The sequence below is a fragment of the Pinus tabuliformis genome, chromosome 5_1 (assembly GCF_031772625.1).
Source record: "Pinus tabuliformis cultivar Carrire ecotype Pingquan chromosome 5_1, CPIR1, whole genome shotgun sequence".
Classification (NCBI taxonomy): domain Eukaryota; kingdom Viridiplantae; phylum Streptophyta; class Pinopsida; order Pinales; family Pinaceae; genus Pinus; species Pinus tabuliformis.
The window spans coordinates 340830190-340843328 of NC_142305.1; the positions used below are offsets into that span (position 1 = coordinate 340830190).

Below are 13139 nucleotides of genomic sequence, written 5' to 3' on the forward strand. Positions count from 1 at the left end.
GTGTACACTTGATGAGTGTTCCTACGTTTGCATTCTGAGACAGCTTGTGCTTGAAGGCATTTCAATTGCTTACTATAACCCCCAAGTCTATACTTATAATGTCTAGGCATCCAAGTCATCAAGCCTTCTTCTTCTATTTTATTTTGTTTGTGATTCCAAATGCATGTCTATAGGCAATGTTTCCCACAACAATATTCTTTGCCTCTCGACAAGTCCTTTTCCAAGCTTATTTTGGTGTGTTTGACTTAGGGCTAATTACCACAGTTGATAAGCCTTATTTGTCTGTAGGGGCGTCCGACCTTGTCTATGATGCACCTTACTAATGGGCCAAGGTGCCCAACTTGTTTGATGTGCACCTTGTTAATAGGGCAAAGAGTTTAAATGTTCAAGGTGCACCTTGCCAATGGGCCATGGCACTGAAGGCCAATTCATTTAAGCATGATCTATTTGATATCTCCATCTATACTACACATGACCACTAAGGAGATCATGTAGAGGTAGTGTGGCACAACACTCAAGGCGAAGGCCTTATAGAGATATTCTAATTGAAAAAAGAAAAGAAATTGAAGCTCTATAAAACTTAAATAACCTATGAAGGAAAAAAACAAATCCAATAATGAGTTAATAATTTACAATTTTGTTTTGTTCGTTAAAACAAGACTTAAATTCATACTTGTAATTCTTTTTATAAATTTTTAACATACAAGTAATATGTTTGAGAAGTAATTTAGATTGAAATTTAAAATCAATCTTGCAACTACCATTATCACATAAAGTATATTAAACCTAAATTATTTACCAATATATTTTAATTTAACAAAAACCTAGACATCACATGATAAAGCCATCTATTTTTCAAGCCTTATCAAAATTGGCCCAACATTTTTTTCAGAGTGAAAATCCATATATGGCCGTAGCCCTCATGATTACATTATGGCCGAAGCCAGTCAGAATACGGCCGAAGCCAGAATACAATACAGCCGAAGTCAGCAGATACGGCAGAGCCATCACAATCCGTCACAATTCGTCGAAGGGGGGGCCTCCGCAGGGTTCGAACTCGGCTGGGGCGAGCGAAAGCCATCCGCCCCAGCCGTCTAATCATGCACGTCCCAACATATCCTTTAGAATTAAACAAATGATACTCCAACAAATAAATAAATAATAAAAAGACTTTCTAGACAAAATTCTTGTAAAAAAGAACGAAAATCCAACTTTCACCATAATTCCAACCGGACTTTAAAAATTAATTAAAAACACAAAATTTAAAAAAACAACGAATAAGCAGATTGGTTTAACCCTCTCACGATATTTCTTAAGCAGGATGTCGTACCCATCGGAAAACGTTGACCGCATTTCTATCCCGTAATCGGGTCATCTGCACATGGGGGAATTTAGAATTACGAGAGTTCTACCATCATTGACGACTCGGGAGGCGCTTCTTATTTTTCGAGGAGTCTGACCATTATGGAACCGACACTCGTAGAAAGAGTGCGGGGATGTAGCCGAAATTCAAGACTACCGCCCCTACTTTTTCTATTTTGGATGACCAAAGGTTTTTGCTTATCCTTATCTTCTCTTTAATAAATAATTTTATAATGTATACGGTTGATTGTTTGTATTTCTTTTTCCGAAAAACGATAGATGAAAGTGTGTTTTTCTAATTTCTAATTTGTCTTAATTGGATGTTTCGCCCAAGTGGAGAACTTGATAATGACGAAATATTGTTAGGTGAGGTGAATAGGCAATTTTTCAGATATAAGATTTTTCATATCGGTCAAAAGGTTAACCTATGGAATCTTTAATCATTTTTCAAATTCATAGTTTTTAGACATTTTGACTTTAAGTGCAATTTTCAATTTATATTTCCCATCAATATGATTTTCAAATATTATTCTTTCTTTTTTTTGTTGAAAAAATAAAATAAAATTCTTCCAATGATGTTTAGAGAGCTAGCGAAGTTTTCGCATTATAAAGAGAGAGACAAAGAAGTTTTCGAATTCTAAAGAGCGACAAGAAGCCGTCCAAATTAAAGGTAAAAGGTACATGATAAATCCAAGTTTTTTTTTCTCCGAAGGTGGCAAAACCTATCAAACTCAGGTGTCAAAACAACAGTGAGGACAGCCATCTCTGGCTGCTATCCGCGAATGTCGGTTTGACTCATCATTGTTATCAAGGAAAACCACACCACCTGTAATAACCCGCTGGTGGTCTGTAAGGGAACAGGGTTTCACTCCTGCCAGATGCCTCTGGGTCTTGGGCCGTTAACCTGTTTCTTTACATCCGAGGAAGACGAGCTCTTAGCCAAGCAGAAGCAGTTTTACGGCATACTCCAGGCCGACTAGCTCTTAGCCAAGCAGAAGCAGTTTTACGGCATACTCCAGGCCGAACATGATAAATCCAAGTTAAAGCACAAAGTTACATTATAAGACCAAAGAATAAGAAATATTTTATTAACAAAATTAGAGAAGAAAGGTACATGATAAGACCAAGAATAAGAGATTTTTTATTAACTGAATTGCATTCAAGATAAGAAATGCAGTGATTGAGTTTACCTCTTCTGCTGTTTTGCGCGTGTTTAATGATTTTGTTGGTGGAAGTCACGATATCGAAAAAGCTCGGCCGTGTGTTTAATGATTTTGTTGCTGGAAGTCACGATATCGGAAGAGCTCGGTGGTGTGTTTCATGATTTTGTGGCTGAAAGTGATGGGGTTGATGTCGTTGATTTTATGACGTTGATTGCATTCCGTTGGTAAAAATGCCAAATATAGCCTTGCATTAGTCGTGGTTGGCAACGGTTTAGGTTTCCTCCCTCTTTTTTTTAATTGTTATTTTAAATGGTTGTTTTTGTTTATTAGGTTTGATTTTTATTTTTACTTATACGTTTTTGTTTTGAGTTTGAAGTAAGTTTTAAATTTATTTATTTTTTTGCCTTAAAAATTTGTCTTTTTAATTTAAGGAAATGTGCTAACTTTTTAAGATATAATAATATATGAGAGTATAAACTTAGATTATTATTATGATGATGATAGGTTTGAGATTCTAATCTTAGACTTCATATCCTAATATCTAGGAAGTGTTTGAAACCATCTCGTTAGTGTGAAAGTCTATATATTTGAGGCTCATCTGACTCAATGGGATGAGTGACTTTGTATGAGTGTTTGTACACTCTCCAGGGTTCTCACCTGGAGAGTCATTTAGTTAATATATTCATTTTTTATCATGGTATCAGAGCTACACGACGGAGGAACCTGTATGCTGAGTGAAGAATCTGCCCGGTGCACCTGTGTCAAAAGCGTCGCATGGTTTGGGCACAAAATAGCGTCGATTCGCGTGTATCAACAAGAAAATCGCGTTGATTCACTGTTATGACCCACAGTGTTTATTTTGCAGATCGACGTGAGGGCTTGGTGTAAAATCACGCCAACCCTTGACAGAGTAAATCTTTGCGTGAAAATATTGTCGTGGATGCATGTCGTCGAGGAGGATTCAATGGCACAGTGACTGTAGATCGCGGGTGACTGTGAGGAAGCAACAATTCGGTGGAGCACTTGTTGCATGAGGATAATTAGCGTGGAAGACATCGGAGTGTGGCATCGACTGCAGTGAAAGATCCGTTTGGATCGCTGCAAGATCGCCAAGGTGCGATTGAGATCTGTTGCTAGTGCATGGTAAGAGGGAGTAGAAGACCACAGGAGGCCGGATTTGCCTAGAGGCCGCGAGGAGGAGGTCGAGGAGGCCAAATCTTTGTTTTTTGTTTGCAGGCTGCGAGGAGATCAGCAGCAGCGTGGAATGTTGTTGCGTAAATCTGATTGAGGCTGTAGAATGTTGAATGTTGTTGTGTTGAAGTGGTGTGTTGGTGAACACCATTCAATGAATTTGCTCCCGGTTTGGTCATACCATGGTCGTATGCAGAACATTTTGTTCATTTGCCATTGTTTAATAATCTGTTGAGGTGGCCCTTGCAAGATTGTCGTTCATCTGGCGTTTTGATTAAAAAAAAAATTAATTAAAGTTTTTTTTCAAATTTTTAATTAAAAATATGAATATGCTCTTTATTTGATATAAAGAAAGGGGCTTATTACTTCATAAAAGAGAGGACGAATTCTTTGGCTGGCTTCAAATCGAATCATCATTCACGCCATAGATTCGATATCGTTGTCAGTGTCATCTAGCAGATTTGTTGTGGCAATCTTATTGTTTGAGAAACCTAGAAGTTGCAGGATGTGGAGACCCCAAAACCAATTGGGTAAATTTTCTTCTAAGCTATTATATGCCACAATGAAAATGCGAAAGTTCTTGTTGATTTGAACCCATCTTCAGAAATATGTGTTATTGCTAATCACATACATCAGAATTAGATATTGATAGCATTTCCAGCTTGTGAGAGGTCGTTTTCTTGCTCATCGCCAGAGCCAAGGGCACTGACACCTGCATGGCACAGAAGCCACAATCTACAAGGTTCTATAGTTGAAGAGTTGCCAAAGGGAGAAGTTTCCCGCCTGCATGGTAACGGGGTTGTTGGAGCTCGTTAGAGGACCGTGTGGAGTCGAAAAGAAATCTCGAAGCAAGATAAAGTGAGATAAGCTGGACTTTAACAACATGTCTATATTTTCAGATATTTTTAATTCTGATGATGATCTTTTTCTCATGTGGGCATTTGGCATTAACATGGGTAGTATGTTCGAGTCAGAAGAAATTTCAGAAAAACAATGTGGTTCTGTTGATGACCATGAGAATCAAGAGGCACAGTCTGTTGTGCAAGATCCTGAGATTGAAGACACACGCGCTGATCTTCAGGAAGGGTAAAAAGAGGAACAAAGTGTTGAAGATCAATTGGACGATCCACATGAAGCTGATTGCAAATACATGGCAAAAGAAGACAAAGCTAGAGATAATTTAAATTGTGATGATCTCATTAATATTTTTGTGTGTGCAGACGTTACATCAATGAATGATGAAGATATCATAGCTTACTTTCAAATGGTTGACACCGGAAATAGTGAGAGGGAAAATTCTCCTATCCAACCTGCATAATCTTGAGAAGGACGAGAATAAGAATTCAAGCTTTCCATTACTAGGGAAGAATTGAGGTGAAGATACATCACTACCTCATGGTGAGGAAAGTGAAGATGAAGCCTCGACTCAAGATGAACAAGTATGGATTCTCAAGCAAGAAGACTAAAATGAAAACTCTGTTACCAAGTTTTTTTTTCATGTTTTAATTGTAAGCCTAGCTGAGACTAGACCAGCAGGCGTATGTTATTGTTCAGTACCCTTTCTCCATTAAGGGGGAGTGTTGGAAGTAATGGAGAAAGTTAAAATTAGATTATTGTTATGATGATGATAGGTTTGAGACTCTAATCTTAGACCCCATATCCTAATATCTAGGGAGTGGTTGAAACCATTCTGTTAGTGTGAAAGCCTATATATTTGAGGCTCATCTGACTCAATGGGATGAGTGAGCTTTTATGAGTGTTTGTACAAAAGCCATTTAATCAATATATTCAGTTTTTATCAAGTACTAAAAGCTTGCTCTTTTACAGGTAGTGTGATTTACCTTGAATAATATAGTGATGAGTCAATTTGTTAATATAGTGATGATTCAATTTATATTACCATATAGCATTGAGTGATGATTGTCTCCACTGCTAGTTTGACAACTGAGTTATAATAGGTCTTCAATTATTTAATAAATATATATATATATATATATATATATATATATGCACACGAGCGCTTGTTAATTTTGTTCCTTGTAAATATAAAATATGTTTTCAGTTAATATAATTTTTATATTTTGATTTTGTAAATTTTTAATTCTAACTTAATTATAAAATACAATTCAACTAACTAATATACATCTCTTTCATATTAAGATATATAAAAAAGGGAACTACATCATGAAAAGCATTACGATTTCTATTAGTGTTGCATCCTTTGCATTTGTCGATTGTCATTGAGGCTTCAAAAAAACCATGTGTTTGGAAAGCACTTGTATCGGTGGGAGGCTACTGCAGCCATGCTTACAGAGTATGTGCGAATCAGGGGGGTTGATATTGTCACTAAGGCTCACGACCATGAGTTTGGAAATCCCTTGCATGGGTGGGACGCTACGACAGCCATGGTTACAAAGTCTGCGCAGATCATGGGGAAGATTGCCAATCCACTCAAGACCCCACAGATCTGGCACTAAAGAAGACCATTCTCGACGTTGTGGCATTGCAGCTCTATATCAGGATACACACAAATTTGACATGTGATTGGGAAGAAGAGCATGCAAGGTTTACTATTTACGTTTATGAAGCTTGGGCACTGGTTTATTATATTGCAAAGTCGTATGATGATCCGAACCGAGATTTTTCGCTCCATATCTAACCTAGCTTTTGGATCTGGAACCCTCTTTTTCTCGCACAGAGGCATGTTTTACGAGATGCAAATCTATATCAGGGGGAGAGTTAGAATTTTTTTTGTAAAAACCCCAAGGGGGAAATTAATCCTCTCGGGGGTTCGGGCATCGGATCTAGTGGAAAATCTAAAATAGGATGTCCATAATCACTTGGGTATTCCGACAAGACTACATAACATGATTTATTAAGGAAAAGAAAGACTAGGGCATTGATCGTAACTCTATGATCATCGTAAATTTGACGTTGTGGAATGGTGTTTTAGGAATGAGTAATACATTTGGATCAATCTCGTCGGTTAGAAAGCGAAAGGGTCTAGTTTCGTTTAAAGATGATGTAAAAGGGAAAGATACTATAATAGAAGGATAGTCTCCAAATTTGTCAACCTTAGGTCTTTACTTTGCTAAACAGATGGAAAAAGCACTAGAGATATGTCACTGAATTTATCTGAAGTAAGTGGTCTTTTCACATTCCTCCAAGCCATAGTTTTTATTTAAAGATTTAATGGTTTTTGGCCCAAGTCAGAAGATCTACATCAGTGTATCTTCTCAAATTTGACAAATAAATGTGATATTTACTTTTTCTAGAAAGGGTTTTGTGTGGTACAGTTTGACAATCAAGAAGATCTGGATTTTGTTTAAAAAGAGGGAATGTGATTTTGGGGAAGGGTGGGCATCTTCGTAACCCCGTGGTTTCTAGCATTTGGTGCTACAACAATGATGGTTATGAAGATGTTCGTATGGGCGAGACTTCACAACCTCCCTCTCCCTTTCAAGCATCACTAAGTTTTAGATGGAATCAAAAACACATTGGGGAAGTCTTTGAAGATAGATAAAAAAATGGAAAAACAAATTTTTACCTTTGCTAGGATATGCATGGAAATAGATTTTAGTAAAGGTCTACCATATCACATTCATCTGGTTCATAAATATTTTAAATGGACCCAATTGTTAGACTTTGAAAATATGACTTTCAGGTGTCCTATTTGGCTCCAAACTAGCCATTTACAGAATACACTTCCACAAGTAAAAAAAATGACAAAGGAACAACCCTCGAAGTAAGGGTGGGAGTTTCCAATTCTGCCACTTACAAATGATGAAAAAATATTCATCAAACAAAGGAAGAACAAAATCAACAAGTTTCCCAATTAGAGGAGGAAGAAAAGAAGAATAACAAATTTGAAGGATAAGCCAAGAAAGGAAATGAGTTAGCACTGATCTAGGCTCTAGAAAAGCAACATGAAGAAACAAGTATCAGTCAAGGAAAGGTTGGAACAAATTGAACACATACATGTGAGAGTTCATACTCAGATAAAGAAATGGTCCCAAATTCAAAAGGATAAGAAATGACAATTGTTATTTCCAACCCAAACTCTGAGGTTGGCAAAAGGTTCAGAAGAGGAAAAGTAAAAAAGAGAAGTTCAGTTTGTCTAGGTAATTGTAATTCTAGTTGGAATATCTTGTGCACATTTTGAGTGCAAACAACAAAATATAATTTTGTTTCTTTAATAAAATTACAATTTTTTTCTTTGGAGAAAAATATCACCGTAAATATATAATTTTTATCTTACTTGAAAAATTTCACTGATATATTCAAGAGTGTTCATTTCTACTTCAACCATGTAAGATATAGATGTATATATTTTATATTATTTATAAAGTACAAACATATTCAATAATGTTCATTACTACTATCAAACTAGGCAATTATTTGGTGCACTTGCATATAGTCATTATTATTACTTATTTTTACTTATTATTCTAAATCATTTTAATTTTTTTTCAACTAAAGAGGTTAAACCTCTTAATTATAATTTATTTGGAAGAGGAACAATCAACCTCAACTTTCAATATGATGAGTTGAAAGAAGAGGTTATAAATAGTAGAGCAAGTTCGAACCTACTTTTAAATAGGAAATTGCAAGCAAAATTGAAATATAGGGCATGCATTTTGAAGAAATTTATAAAATTCTGACAAATAAGAAGAATAAAGCTCTCCCCAAGCTAAAAGAACCCCGTTATAAATGTCACGCAACATAGCCTTGGTAACCAGACATTTGAGATTACCATAACCAACCACAAAATATATTTGCTTTCTAATCATGCTAATAAATAGACTAATTGTATAAAATCAAGATTTATCACAATTGTCCCAACGCTAAAGAAACTACATAAAATTGTCAAAATCAAATTAAAACCACAATTTCACCCAAACAAACAAGAAAAATTAGTTAGTGTTTTATATAGAATACTAATGGCCCATGAGTTTGGACATCTCATATAAGTCTCAATATTTAAACTTCAAATTTTAAGTTGAAGTGTATAAAATTCAAGATTATATAGATAAATCCAAAAACCTATTATAGATTACTCTATATTTTTTTTTCTTTTTTTCAAGTGAAGAAATTTGCGTGGAGTAGCTTTTAGGCATACATAGCTTGAACCACAAGACCTGTAAGGATCAAACCTCCCCATCTAACCCTTGGACCACATGGTAAGGACTACTAGATGATGAGTCTATGCTTATCTTGAAGTCTAAACACTCTTAAAACATTTTATGCTAATCTCAACTAATACAATTATTGATTATTTTTATTTTCTATAATTTTATTTAATATATATCTTAAAATTCACAATTTAAAAAAATTAAATAACTTTATTTGTAATATGTAGTTGAAACTTACACATTACAAGTAAATATATTTAATTTTTAAAATAATTTGGGTCTTGAGTATGTTTTAAAAGTGCTTATGATTGCAATGAAATTGTCTTCCTTGGATGTAAGAAAACAGATTAATGGCCAAAGGCCAAAAGACATTTGGTAGGCACACCACCAAAGAGTGATTGATTTTCCTTGAATAACAATGATAAAGCAACCTACATTACTTATAACTGTTAGTGATGAGTGTCCCCTACTCATTTAACAACTGAATTATAATAAATTTTAGCATATGTAAAATTCAAAGTAGTTAATATTAACTATTGAATATATCAAATATGTGTAAATATCATTCAAACTTAACCCCGGTTAGGAACATTATAAAATACAACGAGAACTGCATTTTTCATTTAAAAACCAAAAACCAGCCTAGATCCATCTAATTCCGGATCTATTATGCCCCGAGAGGTATCAAATCCCTCAAGGTGCAAACCTTTCCTCAAATTCTACACTCCAAAACAAAGGTTTGCACCTTGAGGGATTTGATCATTCTAGGCTCATGATCGATCTAAATTTATATAGATCTAGATTACTATTAAAATTAATATTGTATTAATCTAATGTTATTGAATTTAATAATATTAATGTTATAATATATTAGTATTAATATTAAATTTAATAATAATATTAATATTAATATTTTAATATTACTATTAATATTAATATTAATATTAGATTTAATGATGTTTTTTATATGGTATGATAACAAAATTTATAATAAAACTCCATCAAATTAATATTTTCAAATATTACAACTTAAACGTGGAAATATTTATGTCTTTAAAGATTTCAATATATTTATAATATATGTTTTTCCTTTCAAAAGTTTATTTTACAAATATTAGATTAAAATAAATATTAAAAGATTTTAGAACAAAATTTTCAATTTTCTATTGAATTCTATTGTAGTATTTTTTATCAATATAGTTATTTTCATTTTTGTTTTGAGTGACATTAATTTTTTATTGTTATTATTATTTTATTGAAAACTTGATATACTTACACATCACTCTCATACAAATTGTAAAATATACCTCTTGCCCAATTAAATCTACCATATTACTCTATTTCTTAGCTAATAATGCCTTTAGAAAACATAAATGTAATATCGGCTAGGCTATCAGTCAAATGCGTATTCACTACCTGTCTGCCATATTGCTCTGTTGCTTAGCTAATCATGTCTTCAGACAAAATTAATGTAATATCGGCTTAGCCATCAGTCAAACGCATATAGCAAGAGTACTCGGTTAAAATAAGTATTTCATTACAGTGTAATTTAAAAATTCACAAATTAATCTATTATTTTGGTCAGATAATAATAAAATTTGGTAGAAATTTTTGAAAATTTAGATTGTAGTTGTCAAATTTTAAGATTAAGATTTTGGGTGTAATAGGGATTTTTGTGGTGAAATAAAAGTTTTTGATGGTGATGAATCCATTTCCCCAAAAAAACAATTCAAACATTCCATCTTTCTATATTTTTGAAAATTTTTTAATAGAAACAAATTTCTGCCATCCAAAAGAATGAATTTGTGGCCTAGAGAACGAATGACATTCACAGAAAGGACCAATTGCAACCCTGGAAGTGGAGATGGGCACAGAGGGCTTTGAATGTCTCTCAGAGCTTAACTGACCTGTAAAATTATTGTCATATTTTCATTTAAACTTAAAAAATATGCACACATGTATACTGCTTTATTCTAAACATCGTACAACTGAACATGTATGTATTGTCCCCAATATCTATTATTGCACAAAACTCCTTCAATTAATTTGCCCGAAAGAGGATGCCTCCCAAATTCAATTAACCTGAATTGATTGTGGACAACGCACGACATGAAAATCTCCAGCAACTTCCAACACTGAAAACATCAAATCTCCCCTTTAAAGTTTACTCAATTTAGGAGAAATGTGCCACTCTTACATTATATCACCATCCCAAGTCAGCGCAACAATATACGCGAAGTATATATCAATTCTATACAGCAGCAACAATTAAAAGCGGGCGGAAATCTGTGTATCCCTAGTTCAACACTAGGAGTACTGTCTATTATATTTTTGAAGTATTAACCACTTGAAAGCGGGAGATATTCTTGCATCACCTCAGCTTCCATTCTTCCGCGTTACTCTTGGACAAGCAAAATTGATGCAGATGCAAATGTCTTAGAATTGCAGCGCTTCAAATGTCTGACCGAATTGCTAATTTGCAGCAGCAACGTTATAGATAGTGATGGTTCTCCCATTGTTGGTACTGACCTAGAAGGAGAGAGTCTACCCATTCAAATAGGAGTTGCTCTGCCAATTCTGTCCCGAGTTGCGGGACATTGCTTGCCAACCAATGTTGGAACCTTTGATGGAAACCGCCTCCACATCCCCTACACCTCCTACGTTGGTAATGAGCACCAAATTGAAGTAGGAGTGCCCATTAATCGTGAATCAAACTCCTCCTTTCCTCATGCATGGTACTCTGCACACATAAATATTAACATTGCTGGTTAGAATTTCATCCCAATTAAAGTCAAGTTGCGAATAAAATTATCAGGATTGAAGAAGTTGAAATAGCATTTGCATGCTAATTACAATAATAATTAATTACCTTCTCAACATGATTGGAACAATGCCACTTCTGTATATGGCAATTTGTTGAAAAGAAGGTTGTGCCATGTCGAACTGTCGGAGAGGTGGATTGCACCATCTGCCATTGTCGTTGGGAAGAGTAGAGTTAGGGGGACGAAGGTTAGTAGCAGTAAGTGTCACAGTGCCCGGTAGACACCACTGAGGGTTGGACTACTGGTTGCATTTCATTTGGTAGCAGGCTCCGCAAGTAGCTCCATTGTTGAAAAGCGCGGTGCTCAGAGCTGTAGTGTTCGTTCCATATCCTTGGCTATACAAATTACCGTATCCGCACGCACTGCCTGTCAAATTAATTTCACCATCAATAATTTGCTTAGCTAACATATGGTCTAAAACTTATTAATCTAAATCTGAAACCGCAAAGCAATTATTTTTAAGCTTATATCTATGCCCACCCAAACGTCAATAAAACTGGAATTTTGTCGAACTGTGAACTTACCCATTGTGCCAGATGCATCGCTGCCACCGTAAAACGTAGCATGTGCGGACTGCCAACCATAATCTAGTGCATAAGATGTACCAGCTATCCACAACAAGCCAAAAATTGTGGCTAGTTTTACAGGCGCCATTTCACGATGAAATAAATGGTCGCTAAGGATAAGTAGACCTCCCCTTAACCAATATCTACCGTTAGAATCAATTCCAATAGAAATCAGAACTGATATCTGAATCAATATTTGATTGGTGGATTCTGAGATGTCTCCATATATATATATATATATAGAATAGGGAGGTGCATAAGCTATCAAATTTTTCTTTCGCGAAGGGCGAAGCCTACCACAACTTACATTGTTTACTTGTATAATAGTTGGCTGCACATGCACTATACTTCAAAGAAATGGTGTCCGCGTTCATTTCCAACGATGGGGCCACCTGCACATGGGATCCTGGAATCGGGTGAATTTTGCGATGATGGAGGAGCCACTTCTTATTTTCAAGGTTTTGAACATATGATGATAGGCACTCAGGTAAAGGCGGGAGGAAAACCACTGGAGTCCAACAATGTCTAGGACATCTAAAATTTTGAAGTTTAACAACTATAACTTGGATTTACAAAAATTCTTGCCGGATTTTCTCTAAATATAACCAGAATTTCCATAACTTTCCAGGCAACTCCTCCGCCTCATTAGACTACGTGGGCAACCATTAAGTTTTGTTGGAAGTACTACACACCTACATGCAGATTCTTAGTTAGAGCATGGGACTACATGCAAGATTCCTTCTGCATGATTTGCTCATTCTTTAACTCCGCAACTGGTTAGTTCTTCTGCATGATTTACTCCCTGATTTGCTCCTTCTTTCACTCCGCAACTGGTTAGTTCTCTCCGGAACTTGCTGTAGGTGTTGAGTCTTCTCATTGATCACCACTATGGTGCATTACCTT

General features: G+C 35.2%; 1 pseudogene; it reads right to left on the reverse strand.

Annotated features, from left to right (window-relative positions):
* Nucleotides 1-11284: 11284 nt before the first annotated feature.
* On the reverse strand, nt 11285-12324 carry LOC149164839 (expansin-A2-like; annotated as a pseudogene).
* Nucleotides 12325-13139: the final 815 nt, after the last annotated feature.